Genomic DNA, 16,327 nt, shown 5'->3' with positions numbered 1-16,327 from the left:
GTCCAGTGGGTTTAGGTCGATTCACTCTCTTTTTTTTTTTTTTAAACAAAAATCCCTCAATACAGCTTTGAGAAAGTGAGGGCGAAACCGGTCAGCTGACTTCCCCACTTTCTTTTCCTTCTCTTCTCCTTTTCACCCCGTTTACTTTATTTTAAAACGTTTTTAATCATGAATTATTAAAGTCTTCCCTTCATGATTGCGATATATATATATATATATATATATATATATATATATATATATATATATATATATATATATATAATGCTCCCTATCTTGGGTTGAGCATATTGGAAAGTGATATACAAATTACCATTAGCATATGAAGCGATGCTCTTTGTATAAAAAAATTGAGCTTAGGTGTTTGGACAATGTCAAAACATTGTTAATTCACTGCCCGCATAGCAGCAGCTGAATACAGCAATGGTTAGAACCTCCGACTATTGTTTGGGCGGTCGAGTTTCGATCCTGGCTTGAGGTAGTTGCTTGTCTAGCCGCACTGATGAGCTGTGAAACAGCGAAACAGTACTGTATGTGGATGACTATATATATATATATATATATATATATATATATATATATATGTATATATATATATATATATATATGTCTGAGCAATGAAATCAGTTAAATTACAGATTAATTAATCTTGTGGTTTACAGTCTTATAAAATATTGCTGGGAGGAAATATTTTTATACAAGGCAATCCTAGCCAAATAAAATAGCTCAATATGCAAGATAGAGTAATGTAAGAATTGCAGGATTTAGTAGAAGTTAAATTTTCGGAAGCAAAAATATAAAATATTCAACAAAAAATTTATTGTTTGAAACAAGGAATACAAGAAATTTAAAAGTTATTTCCTTAATGTCCTGGGAATAATGATTAGTTTTATATTCAATACTAGTAATAATTCCAATATCGGAGTTAAAGTCCAAAACTATAGAATCCAACATCTAGAAGAAGTGACAAAGATCCTTGGGAACAGTAAAAATTTGGAGATTTTAATTTCGATTTGTTTTGGTTAATACCATTATTAAAATCTCCAAATTTTTACTGTAGTAGTCTGTAGAAAAAATATATGGTAAAATCCAGCTGGAATATGTAAATTAGCCAATTAGCAAAAACAATGATCATACATATACGATTTTATATATGTATTTAAATTTAGGATAATTGGACATTAACTAGATGAAAAATAGCATATTTTCAAATGGCGTAATTAAAACCTTTGAGAAAACACAGCAAGCTTTTTTGCTTACTTGCTGTTACGATATTAATTATCACCATTCGAATTATGCATCTCGGAATACATATCCTTTTCTTGAGTAATACAATTCTCGCATTGGATCTCCTTAAATTGATGTCCTTGTCTATGTTCTTTTAAAAAATATTTTTAACTCTAATTTTAAATATATGAGCTAAATAGCAAGATTTATGATTATTAAATATAATTATTATAAATGCATTTCCTCTGAAGATGTGATCCCCTGCATTGAAAATCCATGGATTAAGGAAATAACTTTAAATTTTTTGTATTCCTTGTTTCCAGCAATATATTTTTTGTTTAAAATTCTATATTTTTACTTCACAAAATTTAACTTTTACAACTATATATATATATATATATATATATATATATATATATATATATGTTTTTTATTTTTTTTATTACTGTTTCATCTGTTTCGTTACATATGTTTCGGATGTTAGACCATATCTACGATCCAACAGCCTCGTCAGACCTTGCAGAAATGGTTGTTAATATTTGGAAGAAGTGTCTTCTTCCAAATATTAACAACCATTTCTGTAAGGTCTGACGAGGCTGTTGGATTGTAAACATGGTCCAACATCCGAAACATATGTAACCAAACAGATAAAACGGTAATAAAAAAATAAAACACATATTTACTCTGCAATAGTATTAAGCACTCTCTTCAGGTTTTTACTAATTACCAGTTTTACTAAATATATATATATATATATATATATATATATATATATATATATATATATATATATACTAGCAGGGATACCAGTGATTCTGGCAATGATGTGGAGTGAGTGGGAAGACCTAATTAATAAGGGGTTAAATGCTTGCTACTGTCTTTGTTGGAATTCGTATTTCAGAGAGGCATTTTGTAAGGAATAAATGTAATAATTTTTTAAATGAGGGTGAAATGTATGCATAGTTTAGAAAAACATGCTTTAGGAAGTGCTGTAAGTGGTAAGAGTTCAAGATTTGTTTTGGGTGTGTTTGGTTAAGTTCCTAGTGAAACTAAAGTGGTGACAAAGATTATCTATATATATAAAAGGCAAAACGGCCGCATGCGTTTTTGCACGTCTACGAAAGGCTTTCGTCGCTGGGCTTCTCGATGAGGTTACACTTATTTATACTTTCTAGATTATAATATTTATACTTTCTAGATTATAATATTTATACTTTCTAGATTATAATATTTATACTTTCTAGATTATAATATGATTATGATTTGCGAATGGACATCGTCTCTACATTTATCTTGATCAACTTTTTAAAAATCCCCTCTATTCCGTCCTTTCTGCGTGTTTGTTTGTCTTTTTCGCAAAAATAAAGCGAAATCAATTAGCTTTGATCAATGTGGGGGAAACCCTTTATATCAGACAATTGCTATTCATTTGAGAGTTTCGCCTTTTTCAGGGGAGCTTGGTTTCCCCAACATCGTGGGGAAACAAATAAATGAAACGGCGGAAAGCTAAACTGACCTTCAGCCAACGTTCATTTCTGCACCTGCGCGATTCTTAACTTATTTATGCAAGTCAACTTTTTGATTGGCATCGCTAAATCTGAACGCTTTTCACTTTCATATGGCTTCATAGAGTAGCGGTAAGATGTCAGCTTTTCTTTCACTTTCTTTCCCACCTTCGTGTCATGAGTTCGAGCCTGCCTGCCTGCCTGTCTATTGACACTTTTTTTTTGTTTTTTTGTTCCAAACACTCGGGCAACACCGGCACCCCCACTAGTTTTATATATAATAAAAAAAAGAAAACATAAGAAAAGAAGATAAGATATATACACACATATACACACATATACACACATACACACACAAGTTGGAGGCAGAGATAAAAAAACGAATATCTAGCTCTATTTGTTATTGAGCACTATTATATAAACACAGTAAGGAATCTCTGAATTAACTCTTTTCAATAAAACCTCACAAGAATTTTATATATATATATATATATATATATATATATATATATATATAGAGAGAGAGAGAGAGAGAGAGAGAGAGATAGATACAGTGGCGCCAAAAAGAAAGTCCGCATTTGTCATTTTTTAGAAAATCACAAATTTAAGCTAAATTATATGTAACTGTTTAAACAACCTATACCTCATTTGATTCGCCTTTTATCCCCCTATAATTTTACCTGTTTATATTTAACTTTTAATTGAAGTATCTTTGTGTTCACGTCAATTTAAAAAAATTAACTTTAAATCGAGAAGGCAAAAAGAAACTCTTATTTAAATATAATTTTAGAACATTAATGCAACACAAATACAACAAGAACACAATGAACTAGTTAATATTTAGTAGCATATCCCTTCTTCAATTCAACAGCCTGGAATTTTGGGGGATTCCTTGAATTAGTCTGCAGCCATACTCCAGTGAAAAGGCATCCCACTTCTCTTTAATTTTTGTCCCAAACTCTTCTAGATTTGAAATTTTATTGCGGAGCTGTTGCTTGACGTAATGCCATACATTTTCGATAGGATTGAGGTTTGAGATTGTGCAAGCCTATCCAAACATGGAATATCATGCTCTTCAAGGAATCTCTTGGCATTGTCAGCTGTGTGAATGGGAGCATTATCCTACATAAAGATGGGATTATCATCTAAATTCCAGCTAAAGTAGGGTAGAAAATGCTCAGTCAACATATTAATGTATTTGGTCAAATTAATTTGACCTTGCAAGCAAACTACAGGCCCTGGACCATTGGCACTAATAACGCCCCACACCAAAAACTGAACCTCCACCATCTTGCAGCATTGAAACTGTGCACTTAAGATTAAATTCTTTATCCTTCTTTCAATGGACGTACTGCCTACCATCCCTGCCTAGCTTATTGAACTTGCTTTTGTTGCTTAAAATCACTTTCGACCAATATGAAGAGTCATGATCTTCATTGCATCTGACAAAGTCCAGACGGTGCTTTCTGTTCTTTACAGAAATCATTGGCTTGCATCTTGCAACACAGCCTTGTAAATTAAATTCTTTCAATCTGTTCTTAACTGTAGAAAGAGAGCACTTTTTAACAAGATTACACTGTTGTTTTATTTGGAGAGCCATTTAGAATTTGTTTCTGAGGCTGTGAATCTTGATAGCATTGTCTTCCCTGTTAGAAGTAACTCTAGGACGACTAGATTTAGTGGCATCACGAACACTACCTGTGTTTTAGTGCTCTTGTTCAGTCATTCGTATTGTTTTCTCATCATATTACAATCTGCAACAGATTTCTCAATTAATTCTCGATTAATGAGTTCCTGACAATCACTAAGAGAAAGTCGAGGCATATGGATTAAATGTTACGTTGAATAACCTGGAACAACAACAATTACGACTAGAGATGCTTTGTTGCCTAAAAGGTGGATATATTACACTGGCTTTATGTTCATTTGTTGCAGTGGAGTTTCTTTTTGCCTTCTCAATTTTAAGTTAATTTTTTAAATTGACATAAACACTAGAATACTTTAATTAAAAGTCAAATACAAACAGGAAAAATTATAGGGGAATAAAAGGTGAATCAAATGAGGTATAGGATTTTTAAACAATTACATAGAATTTAGCTTAAATTTGCGATTTTTGAAAAAATGACATGTGCGAACTTTCTTTTTGGAGCCACTGTATATATATATATATATATATAAAGAACTTTGTGTTATGTGTGTGTGTGTGTGTGTGTGTGTGTGTGTGTGTGTGTGTGTGTTCATTCTTTACTAACTCCAAAACGGCTGGACCGATTTTTAAAAATTTCACACAAATGTACTTTATGTATCTGGCAGTGTTCTTAGATTGGTATTGTATTAGAATGTCTTTTATAAGTATCGATAATCAATTATCGAAAAAAATCCAATGCAAGAAGGAATAGGCGATTTTAACGTGAAATGACAGGGGCATGTTTAAAATGAATGTTTATGTTTAAAGCCCAATTGAACCATTACACTTGACGTTTTCATTTTAAGCTTTAATCCAAGTCATTATCACTCCACAAGCAGAAAGGTTAAGCGTATAAAATCAACAGTAGGTTCTTTGATATGACAGGGGCACGTTTGAAATAAATGTTTCTATTTAGAGCACAATTGAACGATGGTATTTGGCCTTTTCAATTTAAACTTTAATTAAGCGATTGTATGTGAAATAATTTTATGTAATCAACTTAAATATATTGGATGTTTTACCTCTGAATATTCCTGATCATTATTGGCTCCATTTGTGCATACATGTTTCTGTTGTAACTCCTTTCGAAAAAGGAAGATTAGGTCTAAAGACACTGCTTCTCTGAAGGAGTTGCAGCAGAAACATGTATGCACGTATGTAGCCAATAACGTTTCTGTAAACAAACACACTACTATTAGTATGCTCTGCTTGTCAGTGAGCACTTTTTGATAAACATTGACGTATGACCAAACGAAGTAGTCCAGCAGGCTCATGTTGGGGGAAGAGGGGGGGGGCAATAAGAGAAGGGTACAAAATTAATATTGTACAGGTTGCACATTAAGGGGAACATCCATCATCCAGAGCCTATTTTTGGTACTTTTTTACAGCCATAAAATGTTTCAATCATAGTCATTTGTTTTCGAGTTTTGCATATGAATTACAAAATATCTGATATTTCCCCAAAACTTCTGGCCTTGATGGAGAGGAGGCTAAAACTTGTTGCTATGGTTTCAAATGATCAAAAATAACAGCAAGGGGAGACTTGATTCCAAATATTTCTCACGTGTTATCTGGCTTGAGGTAGTTGCCTGTCTAGCCACACTGATGAGCTGTGATACGGCAAAACAGTATTGTATGTGGATGATTATAATGCTCCCTATCTTGGGTTGAGTATATTGGAAAGCGATATACAAATTGCCATTAGCGTATTAAGCGATGCTCCTTGTGTAAATAAATCGAGCTTAGTCATTTGGACGATGTCAAAAGATTGTTGATTCACTACCTGCACAACAGCAGCCAAATAACGTAGTGGTTAGAAGCCGTGACTGTCGTTTGGGCGGCCGGGTTTCCAACTTGGTTTGAGGTAGTTGCCTGTCTAGCCGCACTGATGTGCTGTGATACAGTGAAACAGTACTGTATGCGAATGACTATATATATATATATATATATATATATATATATATAGAGAGAGAGAGAGAGAGAGAGAGAGAGAGAAACAGCTGAATGAATGTAACACACCTTGCAAACACAATAGGTTCAATATCCCTTCGCAAATAGCTTTATAACAATAAATAGATTTTTACAATACCGCTTATCCTTAAGAGAACTTATTTATTTATTTGTTTGTTTGTTTGTTTATTCAGTTATTCTTATAAATATATCTATAAACCGTTGTATGTCCAGTTTCGTTTCCCCGGTTGCTCGTTTTGTAAGCAACCCGAGTGGAGGGTGAGCTGGCGGGGAAATAATTTCCAAATATAGTAAAGAGTTCGAGTGGAGTGTGACGTCATCGCAGTTGGGCTGCTCACTTCCTCAAGGTTGGGAAGAAGAGACGACACCGCCGCCGTCGAAGAAATTATTTTCATTGTTTTCTAGGATTTCGGTTCCTATTTTACACTCCGACCATTAAAGTAGATTCTAACTGTGAAATTGTAAACAAAAGGTAAGGCACCAACAGTTTATTGCGTCGATGGATTCTTTTGCAAATGAAACTCCAATCGGAAATCTTGTCCATATTGTTATAGAAGAGTTGTAACATTTTTTTTTTCTCTCGCTATTACCACGAAGTCACTTCTAAAGAAGCACCATTATTATTTTTATTATTCGTATTGTTCTCTCTGGAAATTTGTTTTGATTATTTTTTTTTTGTTTGTTTTTTTGAGCGAAAAATAAATGTTTGTTCGTATTTTATTTTTTATTTTGTACCGGCGAATAAAATAAAGACTTAGAAAAAAAAAAAAATAAAAATAAAATAAAGTCCTACTCGAAATTAACTTTTAATCCCAGTCTTCATAAACCCATCAATAAGGTCTCGTGTTTCTCTTCTATGCGTAACTTTGATAAATATTTTTTTATTTACTATTAATGAAGCATTAAAATAAGACAAAACTAAACTATATTTTGAGTTTTTCTCTCTTCTGCCCTCTATCTGAGCAACGCCGGCTTAAATAAATACTTGATGTTTTAAATTGTTAAAACAAAGTTAATTGGTTTGGAGAGACAAGATAATTTTTTAAATAGTTTTCAGTGCTTTTTTTAATACATAGTATTTTGACGTTTTATGTTAAATTGTTAGGTGAAAGTATAGAATAGTTCGAAAACACCCTCCCCATGTTAAGAATGGATTTCTAAATAACGCCATTTCAACACGGTACCTTCTCTGCTTTAAGGCACTATTCTTTTTATGAAAATAATAAACTAAGTTACTGGAAGATACCATGTGTTTATTTATTAATTTTTATGTCAACTTTCGTTTTGTAATTTTTTTTTTTTTTTTTTTTTTTTTTTTTGTAAATAAAAGCCTAAAAATTTCCAAATTATCTGCGTTCTGCTCTGTCACCAGAAAGGAATTTTATTTATAATTTCATAAACAAATGTGTCTTCCCTGTTTTAATCTAGCCATAATTAAAATAAAACATTGACCACTCTAAAACTACGTCATGTATTTATTACACAGAAAACAAACTTTTATTTTCGAAATTAGAATAAAGTTAAAAGGTTTGTCGACAGGAAACTATTTTCATTGTCCTCATTAAATTTACTTGCAAACTTTGTTTTTGTTGTTCGTTTGAAGCGTCCCAAATTCTCTATTTAAAAGCAAATGTCACTTTGTACAATTATTCGATTTGTTGTCTAAAAATTACATAAATGTGGAATTTTTATATTGACCCCCCCCTTTTTTTTTTTTTTTTTTTTTTTTTTATAGCAAAAAGTATTAAATTCTTTTCTAACTTAAAGGTACTTTCCTGTCAGATACAGGGAAGGGCGATATATCGAAATTAAAATTTTTGTAAAACAAATACATGGAGTGGAGTGGAAAAGGCCTTCTTGAAGCAATTCATACTCAATTATTTAAATATTTTGTTTTGCAATTTCTATATTCTCCATGTAATTTTAAAACTAGAAATCAAATAATTTTGTTAGAATGGCGTAGTTTGAAATGAACAATGTGGGATTCTGAAAAACAAGTTTTTAAATGGTTAAACTTAATACTGGCTCTATTAAACATGGTTATTCCATAACTAAATATAAACATTGTCTTTTTAAATCTTAATTTAAAAACAAAAAAACAGAACAAATTTACTCAACGTTGAACGATTTATAATTTTACCACACCCCTATTTTAAGTCTAATAAAAGCGATTTATTTTCTATTCTCGTTTTAACTCTGACCAAAAGGTCAAGTATGCTTTAATAATGGTTTCATTTTTTTGTTTCTTTTCCTGATTTCAATTTGTCAATTTTTAGTCGATTGCAAAAATCTTAAGATTCCAATATATATATATATATATATATATATATATATATATATATATATATATATATATATATATGTTTACGATCATCTGTGCATTAGACACGAGTTGATATTTATTTATTCATCTCCAAGTTAGAGATTTGACACTATAGGGTCAGAAAGTGGAATTGAAGTGCTAGCGCTCTCTAGGAGCACCCTGACCCTAAAAGAAAGATGTTCGTGCAACCCCGTTGGCATTCCCCAGCAGAGGCGCAGGCGCTTACTTCTCAAAGAGTAGAGGGCAAGTGCCTGGGAGGTTGGACCTCCTAGAACTACACACTAAGCATTACACCACAAACAATAGATTGGTAATTGTGGGAATGATCTAATCTCTTATTTTGGGATCCATGATGAATTAAAACACCCGATAGTCTACCCGACCACACAAAATTAAACTCGTGTTCAGGAAATTGGAAACTTTGACAATGCAATCATGCCAGTTAGTTTGCTCTTTTAGTTCTGAATTTTAACTTTCTAACTTTTAAGAGATTTGTGCACCTTACTGATTTGGTTTTAGTGACATAATCTTTTGGTTATTCAGACTACTATTCCCATCTTGCTATTCACAACGTTTCGGCTGATCTGGAAGTGCTTTTTTTTTTTTTTTTTTTTTTTTTTTTTTTTTCGAACCTTGTATGTAAGAGCAGGATTAGTCCGGAAAAGGTGCACTCTAAGAAGGTCGAAGGTTACCTCGATCAAAAGGTTATAAATATGATTTGGCCACTAAGAATAATCGGTATTTCTGCGCAATACCAACCATGTTATTTTAAGATAGGATTTTAAAGTTTAAATTCATTTTTTACGGTGCACGCGACTGCAAAGCACCCATCCTCATGTTAAGAATGGATTTCTGAAAACGTTATTTCAGCACTTACTCGTATAGAATAATCTGAATAAAAATACACTCTTGACTTGTTTTTATAGTATTGATAATATTTCACCTCGTATATTAATATTGTCTTTTTTTTTTTTTTTTTTTTTTTTTTTTTATTTGCCGGTAAAGATCATTCTACAAATTCTCTTGCATAAGAGAAAGTCAAAATGTCCCCAAGACTGGCTGAGTGAATCATTAGTGTCGCTTCACGCTTCACACACGACACGATGACAATATTACTAATATCGACTAAGTCGGTATTCTATTTAATAGAATTGTCACTGTCAGACTTCAAATATTCTATGGTTCTCAATATCAATAATTCATGATTACAGAACCAGGTTCTGTAATCAATTATTGATGTAGATATCTTTTTCTTTAGTAAATAAGTGGGGTGGGGTTAGTAATGGAAATGCCATCTCCACTCCTCAATCTTTAATTCATCTCGTGTTTTATCCACTAACTTGTCAAACCCAATCCGTTCTTAAATTTAATAAATTGGCCATAAGCTCTAATAACTAAATATGCCAGATGTATTTTCTGAAACTTTAATGTTTTAAATCGATCTTTTTATAATGCAAGATGTGGTTTATTTTTAATATTTTTATTTCTCTCGAAATCAACGTTAATGGCTAGTAATGTCTTTTCACATGCGATACAAAGATAGTACTTAAACAGATTACGAACCGTGCTATTTTTTTTATATAGTATTTTCAAGTGAAATCTCTTCTGTTTATTAAATTGTTCCTATTTAGTTGCCTCTTCACGAGGAAAGTTAGACACAAGGTCAGTTTTTAATGTGGGAAAATCCAGCTTTCCAGAAAGGGGCCACTCTGGATAGAAACAAATTAAAATTGTCTCAATCATTCAGGATTTGTCACCCACACTCACCGAGGACAGAAAAGTGTAGCATCAGAACAGATACTACACTGTGATCTTGGCCTGATTGTTGAAAGTATGGAATCGTTACTAAACGCTTTTCCTTCCCCATGTTAAGAATGGGGGTTTTCGGCATAAGTATCGGATAGTCCAGACTCCAGCTCCTCCCTCCCTAAAAGAGCACTCTTGACGGCTATAAAAATAGCCATGTTCAAATCCGTCACCATTTCCCAGCGAGGACGCTCAGACGACAGGATGTAAATCTATCAGTCGACGGTTTAATTTTTTTTTTTTTTTTTTTCAAAGATTTGAGAAATATATACTTCTAAAGATTATAAGAACATGTTGGAATTAAAAATCAATTTTAGAAGAAAAAAAAAACGTTTTGATACTTTTTCTGTCTTAAGCAATACAAACATGACACTATGGGCCAAATGCACTACTTCCGGTTTGATTTTAAATATTTTAGTGTATGCGTAATAATACTATATTTTCAACTGTAAATGATTTCATTTAATGAAACTAGTTTTACCGTCTAAATACTTTTTTTTTTTTTTTTAACATTCTGTTTAGACCGATCTTTAGACTTACCAATCCATCCCCCATCCCCGAGAGGGAAAATGATCTCTCTACGAAAAACATAACTTTTCAGTGAAGACTATGAATGTTTAGTTATTGTCAGTTCGTTCTAGTAATAAAGTTTAAGTTATTTTTTCAATTAATTGTCATGCCTTAATATCTTCAAAAAAAAAAAAAAAAAAATTGTCTACTCTGCTAGTTTATATTTTTCAATATATCTTAATACAAGACTAGCTTTTATTTGTAAAGCCGGTATTTTTCCTTTTCCTGCTTTCCTTAAAGGTGTCCATCTTTTTAGGGAGAAATCTGGGATCTTTTCAGCTGAGCAGAGGGCTGCTATAACCGGAAGTAGTTAAAAACCTCGCCTTCAAAATGGCTGCATTTGAAAGATAGAAAGATAGACCAATAACAATCTATTTCTTTAATTTAAACCTGCTTCGACCGCAAATATTTAAACGAAATAGTTTATTAATTTTTAATTTACCATTTTGTTTTGTTAACGATACTTTCTGCATTAGTGTACGTGGTAATTGTATGATCTCCGCAGAGTAGTTTCGAATATCGGTTGTTAGAATCGCTAGTTAATTTACATAAAAAGCAAATGTTTCTTTGAAAATATTAACTAGTTATACTTAGCGTTGCATGAGAATCTGCTTGCTTTCAGATTTTATTTTATAAATTTGAAATTATTCAACAATTCAAATTCTTTCAGCTTTTTAAGAGTTACGAAGATTTCCCAATGAAAGATTAAAATGGCTGATTTGTTTACAAAGCCGAAATGCATTCTGTTGGATTTAATTTTTTAATAAAATTAAGTTTCCAATTGTACTTTGTCAGTGCATTATCGATTTCAATAAATGTATTAAACAATTACAGAAATTGTTTAACACGTATACACGAAGTGATTCGTTTTAAAGATTAATTTGAAGTGTTTCGCCATTGAAGAAACTAAGAACCTTGCACAGTTCTAATTGGCAATTGGAATATTGTGCCGGCTTGTTTAGCAATCCAAGTATCTCGTTAAAACTAAATACTTAGCTTATTTTTGTACTTGACAACTTTAAACTGAAACAATACTTTAGTACTTCGTAATGGTTGAAAAAAAAAAAAAAGCCGATAAATTTATTGCAGCTGCTTTAGCGGTATAGTAGTAAATGACCGGCGTGATAGAGGGCTAATAAGAATGCGTGTCTGGAGTCGTTAGTTTATTACTTTTGTTTTTAGAAGTATTCCTTTCGTCTGGAGGATTTTTCCTACTTCTCACTTGTAGAAAGGTTAGACAGTCAGTTTAACTTGTGCGTGTAGTGAAGGGGGAGGGGCAAGTACCTTTCAACGGGCCACTGGAAGGTTACGAATATAGCCGGTTATCCTCAGTACACAGCGAGACTACCGGCAACAATCCACCCTTTCTTTGGACGAGGGGGGTAGTGCCTAGGATCATGGCCTCTTGGAAACGACCCCCCTCCCCTCACCAAAATCTTGAATTAAAATTTTTTTTTTTTTATCTAATAAGGGCCCTCTTGCACAACAAAAATATGAAGAAAATGGGATATAAGTCTTATTACACCGGTAGTAAGAATGCCATTTGATTGGATAGTGAAATGTGCAAAAAGTGTTTTCACTTTCTTCGTATATATCTCAAACTTTTTTAATCTTGCGTGTGTTTATTTTTTAAATAAACCAATGAAAACCTTTTGTGCATGCGCTTTCAGGGAGCAGCCATTAAAAACAAACAAAAAAGAAAGCAAAAACAACGTATACGCAGGGTCGCAGGGTCCACGGTTCCCTTGAAGTAGAAGTACTCCCCCAAAATTCTGTTTTCTAATATTGTCCATTTCAATATCGTTTCTTTTTATCTTTTCTAATTTGTTTTTCATTTTATTTATAAAATTACACGCTAAAAATCATTGTTTAAAAAAATTCCTGTATTTAATAAAACTCTTAAAAAATGTTGTTTTCTAATATTGTCAATTTCAATATTCCATTTTATTTATAAAATGACGTCAATATTTCGCTATCCAATCAAATGGCATTCTTCCTACCGCTGTAATACGACTTATGTTCCATTTTCTTCCTCATATTTTTGTTTCCTTAAAGTGCAAGAGGGCCCTAATAAGTTGGTGTTATAAAATTGTTTTCATAACTGCTTACTCGGTTATGTCCCTTGTTTAACGAATTTTGAGCTTGTCCTGCAGTCGTTTCAAGTGATTACATATTTTTATACTAATAAAATTGTGATCAATTCTTGTCTATTTTCCACCTACATGACTATATTTGTATTATAGCCTTCCAGAATGTGACTTTCAAGAAATTTGGAATCATTTAAACTACCTAATAGCTATTTCTGGTTTTAAAATATTTACTAAATCCTTATGTATTAAGATTAGAAGCTAATTACATCCAATCATTTTATAGATTGAAGCATCACTACAATAGTTTTAGAACAACTTGGTTCAATTAATAATTTAATAACAAAACGATAGTGTACTGCCAATCAAGGCTGATAGGGTCAGTTGGGAGATTTGTTTCTACTGTCACTCTTAAGCAAAAAAAAAGAAAAGGCCTATTCAAACAGAACTAGGCACTGCTACACTAATCAGTAGCACTTTTGCATTTTGTCATGCCAGATATAGGTGGATGTAAATCGGCTATTTCTGTGATTTTTCTTTGTAAAAAAAAAAAGTTACCACTGATCTAGGCTTGGAGGCCACTCGAGGATGAGGGTTAATGAGTATACAGTAGTCAATGGGACATTATCGTAATCATTAGTAGTGGTAAATTGGATTATTTAAGGGGATGGCTCATCAAGTACTTCATGGTGGACTTGAAGACGACCATATTGTGGTCAGCTGGAAAACGGAGGGGGCTAAGAAGCTTTGTTCATGGAATCTGCTTTGGGAATATGGGAAATTATTGATAGTGGTTTCAGTTAGACTAGTTTTTTTGAAAGTTTAGGGAGGGAGAACCATAGAGACAGGCTTGCAATGTCTCTTCTGTGGGGAAGAGAAAAGGGTTCCCCTATTAGGCTACAAAGTCTATTTTGCACTCTGTCAAAGCAGGATAAGTGCTTCTACCAGCTCCTGCCCAGATGTGGCAACAATACTCCTTCTTAGGACGTACTTGGCTCTTATTCACATTTTTGTTGTGTTTTCACCTTTGGTCAAAATAGTCCTCGAGCTTATTAACAATTTCATTTGCAAGAACTTCTTACACTGGCTTGGAATTAGTAAGAAACCTAATATATATTATAGGTGTACTATGTTAGATTCTAATTTTAAAGGTCAAACAAATCGAGTCTGATGCTACTAGATCAGGCTGTCTGAAGATATTTAGCTTCCTGACTTAACGCACCAAACATTAATGCTATTTTTATTCCCTTTCTCTTTTCAAAACTCTGTTCTGCAAAACCAATACCATAAATATTTGAAAATCTAAAGAACTTGAAGCATAAAACTTACCAAAATTACCAGTTTTGACATTGACCTGAAAAGGGTTGATATGCCACAAAACAACCAAATCAAGATTGATTAGTTAAAATTGGAAAATATAGGTTGTCATAGGATTATCAAAGCTCAAATTGAAGGTAGTAATTAAATTTAACTTTATATGCAGATTTAAACAAATTGTCAAAAAAAAAAAAAAAAAAATTTAAAGCAAACCCCTGGTTTGAAAATATTGCACCATTAAAAATTTTACATACGAAAAAGATTGCAGATGTGTGTATTGCATAAGAACAATTCCACTTTCCCCACCCCCCTCACAGAAGAGACATTGCTAGTCTTTGGCAGGTGTTTGGCTAAGCTTCAATCCCTGTAAAACATTTACAAATCTTTGTCTAGCTACAATTACCATTAACCTTCTGTGTACCTAGAACTAAACGGAACTTCTATAAATGTTTTTTTCCTAAAATTGCCTGTCTGTAAAACAGTACCATGGGGTTGCTTCCCAGCCAACTATAACGCTACAGTTTCTAAGGTCTAATTTTTAAGTCATCCTCTTTCTCACCAGTAACAGCTATCATTACAAATCCTGTGTTTCACTGTTTATCTGTCACTCAGTAAGTCTTATCCTCGAGTGACCTTTGGGTCTTTGTGATAATTCTATTGTATATTAAAAATCTGGAGTTGCTTGCCATTTATTGAATCAAAATGTCCACTGTTAAAGGTGGACCCACTTGAGCAGTATCTCCCCTTGCACCGAAAGACTGAAGGTCTGGGCCAATTGCTAGTGTTCTTGCAAAAGGAGTGCAGTAGAAACTTTTTCTATCCAAGTTCATGGCGAATCTGTGAAAAAATGTAATGAAATAAAATTCTGTATATTATGAATTTTTTTTTTTTTATAGATAGGTCTTCAATATTGAAGTAAATATCTTAAGCATGCTTTTGATATAAATTGCTTTTTATCTTTATAATAAATGATAAAAAGTTTATTTCTTTTTGCTATGCATAATGAATTGTAAACAAGATGCAATTAGGTTTGTGAATTTTTAAATTGAATGATTGAAAAAAAAATACTTTCTACGAATTCTGAAAAATGACAAAGATTTTTAAAAATTGCATATACATATACTAGAAACATAATGTATTAATTACTGACACGGATATTGTTTAAAGTGGTATATTATAGAAATATTTCCTTCAGATTTTAATTTAATAGCATTGAATATTAATTACAGTGCACTTAGTATGATCACTTTGTATTTTTAATTTAAAAAGTACAATAAATTAGTTCTGAATTAGATTTGAAAGAATTGAAATTATCAGGAAATTTTTTTAAATGCTTAATTTCTGAGTCTCCTAAAACATTATTCTTAATCAGTTCTTTGTTTTTAAGGCTCTAGTTTAAGATTTGACAAATGTTATTGCTTCGATATTTATCCTAAAAAAATTTTTTACATTTTTTTTAGTGTCTTAAATTAGTTTAAGGAATGAAAAATATAGGAATAATTTAGCAATAAAATGTTATAGTAAATTACAGGAACATTGTGAATCATGACTCTTCTCTTGACACTTTATCCTCCACTTCAGCTTATTTAAAACAAAATTATACTTTAATCTTTGGCCAGGATAATGATCTGGAGCTAATTGTTTCAACATAAAGGTCTTCTCTTAAGAGTAGCATCCACACCTCCCATGTGGTGTTAACTTTAATGCAGTCTCATGTGAAGATTCTCACTAGTTGAATTATCTGCCCCTTATAAGTATGTTATACTTGCTTGGGAGGAAGCCGGCGTGTCCTACCCAGGGTGATAGCTGTAATAAGTCCTAGGCATGTATCCTG

The 16,327-nt window shown here is 32.3% G+C and overlaps 1 protein-coding gene across 3 annotated transcripts in view; it reads left to right on the top strand.

Annotated features, from left to right (window-relative positions):
* Positions 1 to 6,646: 6,646 nt before the first annotated feature.
* Positions 6,647 to 16,327, top strand: part of LOC145297609 (ras-related protein Rap1) — a 161,783-nt gene continuing 152,102 nt past the window's right edge. Inside the window, exon 1 of one of the 3 annotated variants that reach the window (XM_080143671.1) lies at positions 6,647 to 6,862. The gene's annotated coding sequence lies outside the window, so the exon portion shown is untranslated. The remainder of the gene's footprint in view (positions 6,863 to 16,327) is intronic. The other 2 variants (XM_080143670.1, XM_080143672.1) reach the window with 2 other exon arrangements.

This window comes from Euprymna scolopes, chromosome 18 (genome assembly GCF_053919585.1).
Source record: "Euprymna scolopes isolate OS-2025 chromosome 18, ASM5391958v1, whole genome shotgun sequence".
In the NCBI taxonomy this organism is placed as follows: Eukaryota; Metazoa; Mollusca; class Cephalopoda; order Sepiida; family Sepiolidae; genus Euprymna; species Euprymna scolopes.
The sequence above is the reverse complement of the archived record's forward strand: the minus strand, read 5'-3'. Positions and strand labels throughout refer to the sequence as shown.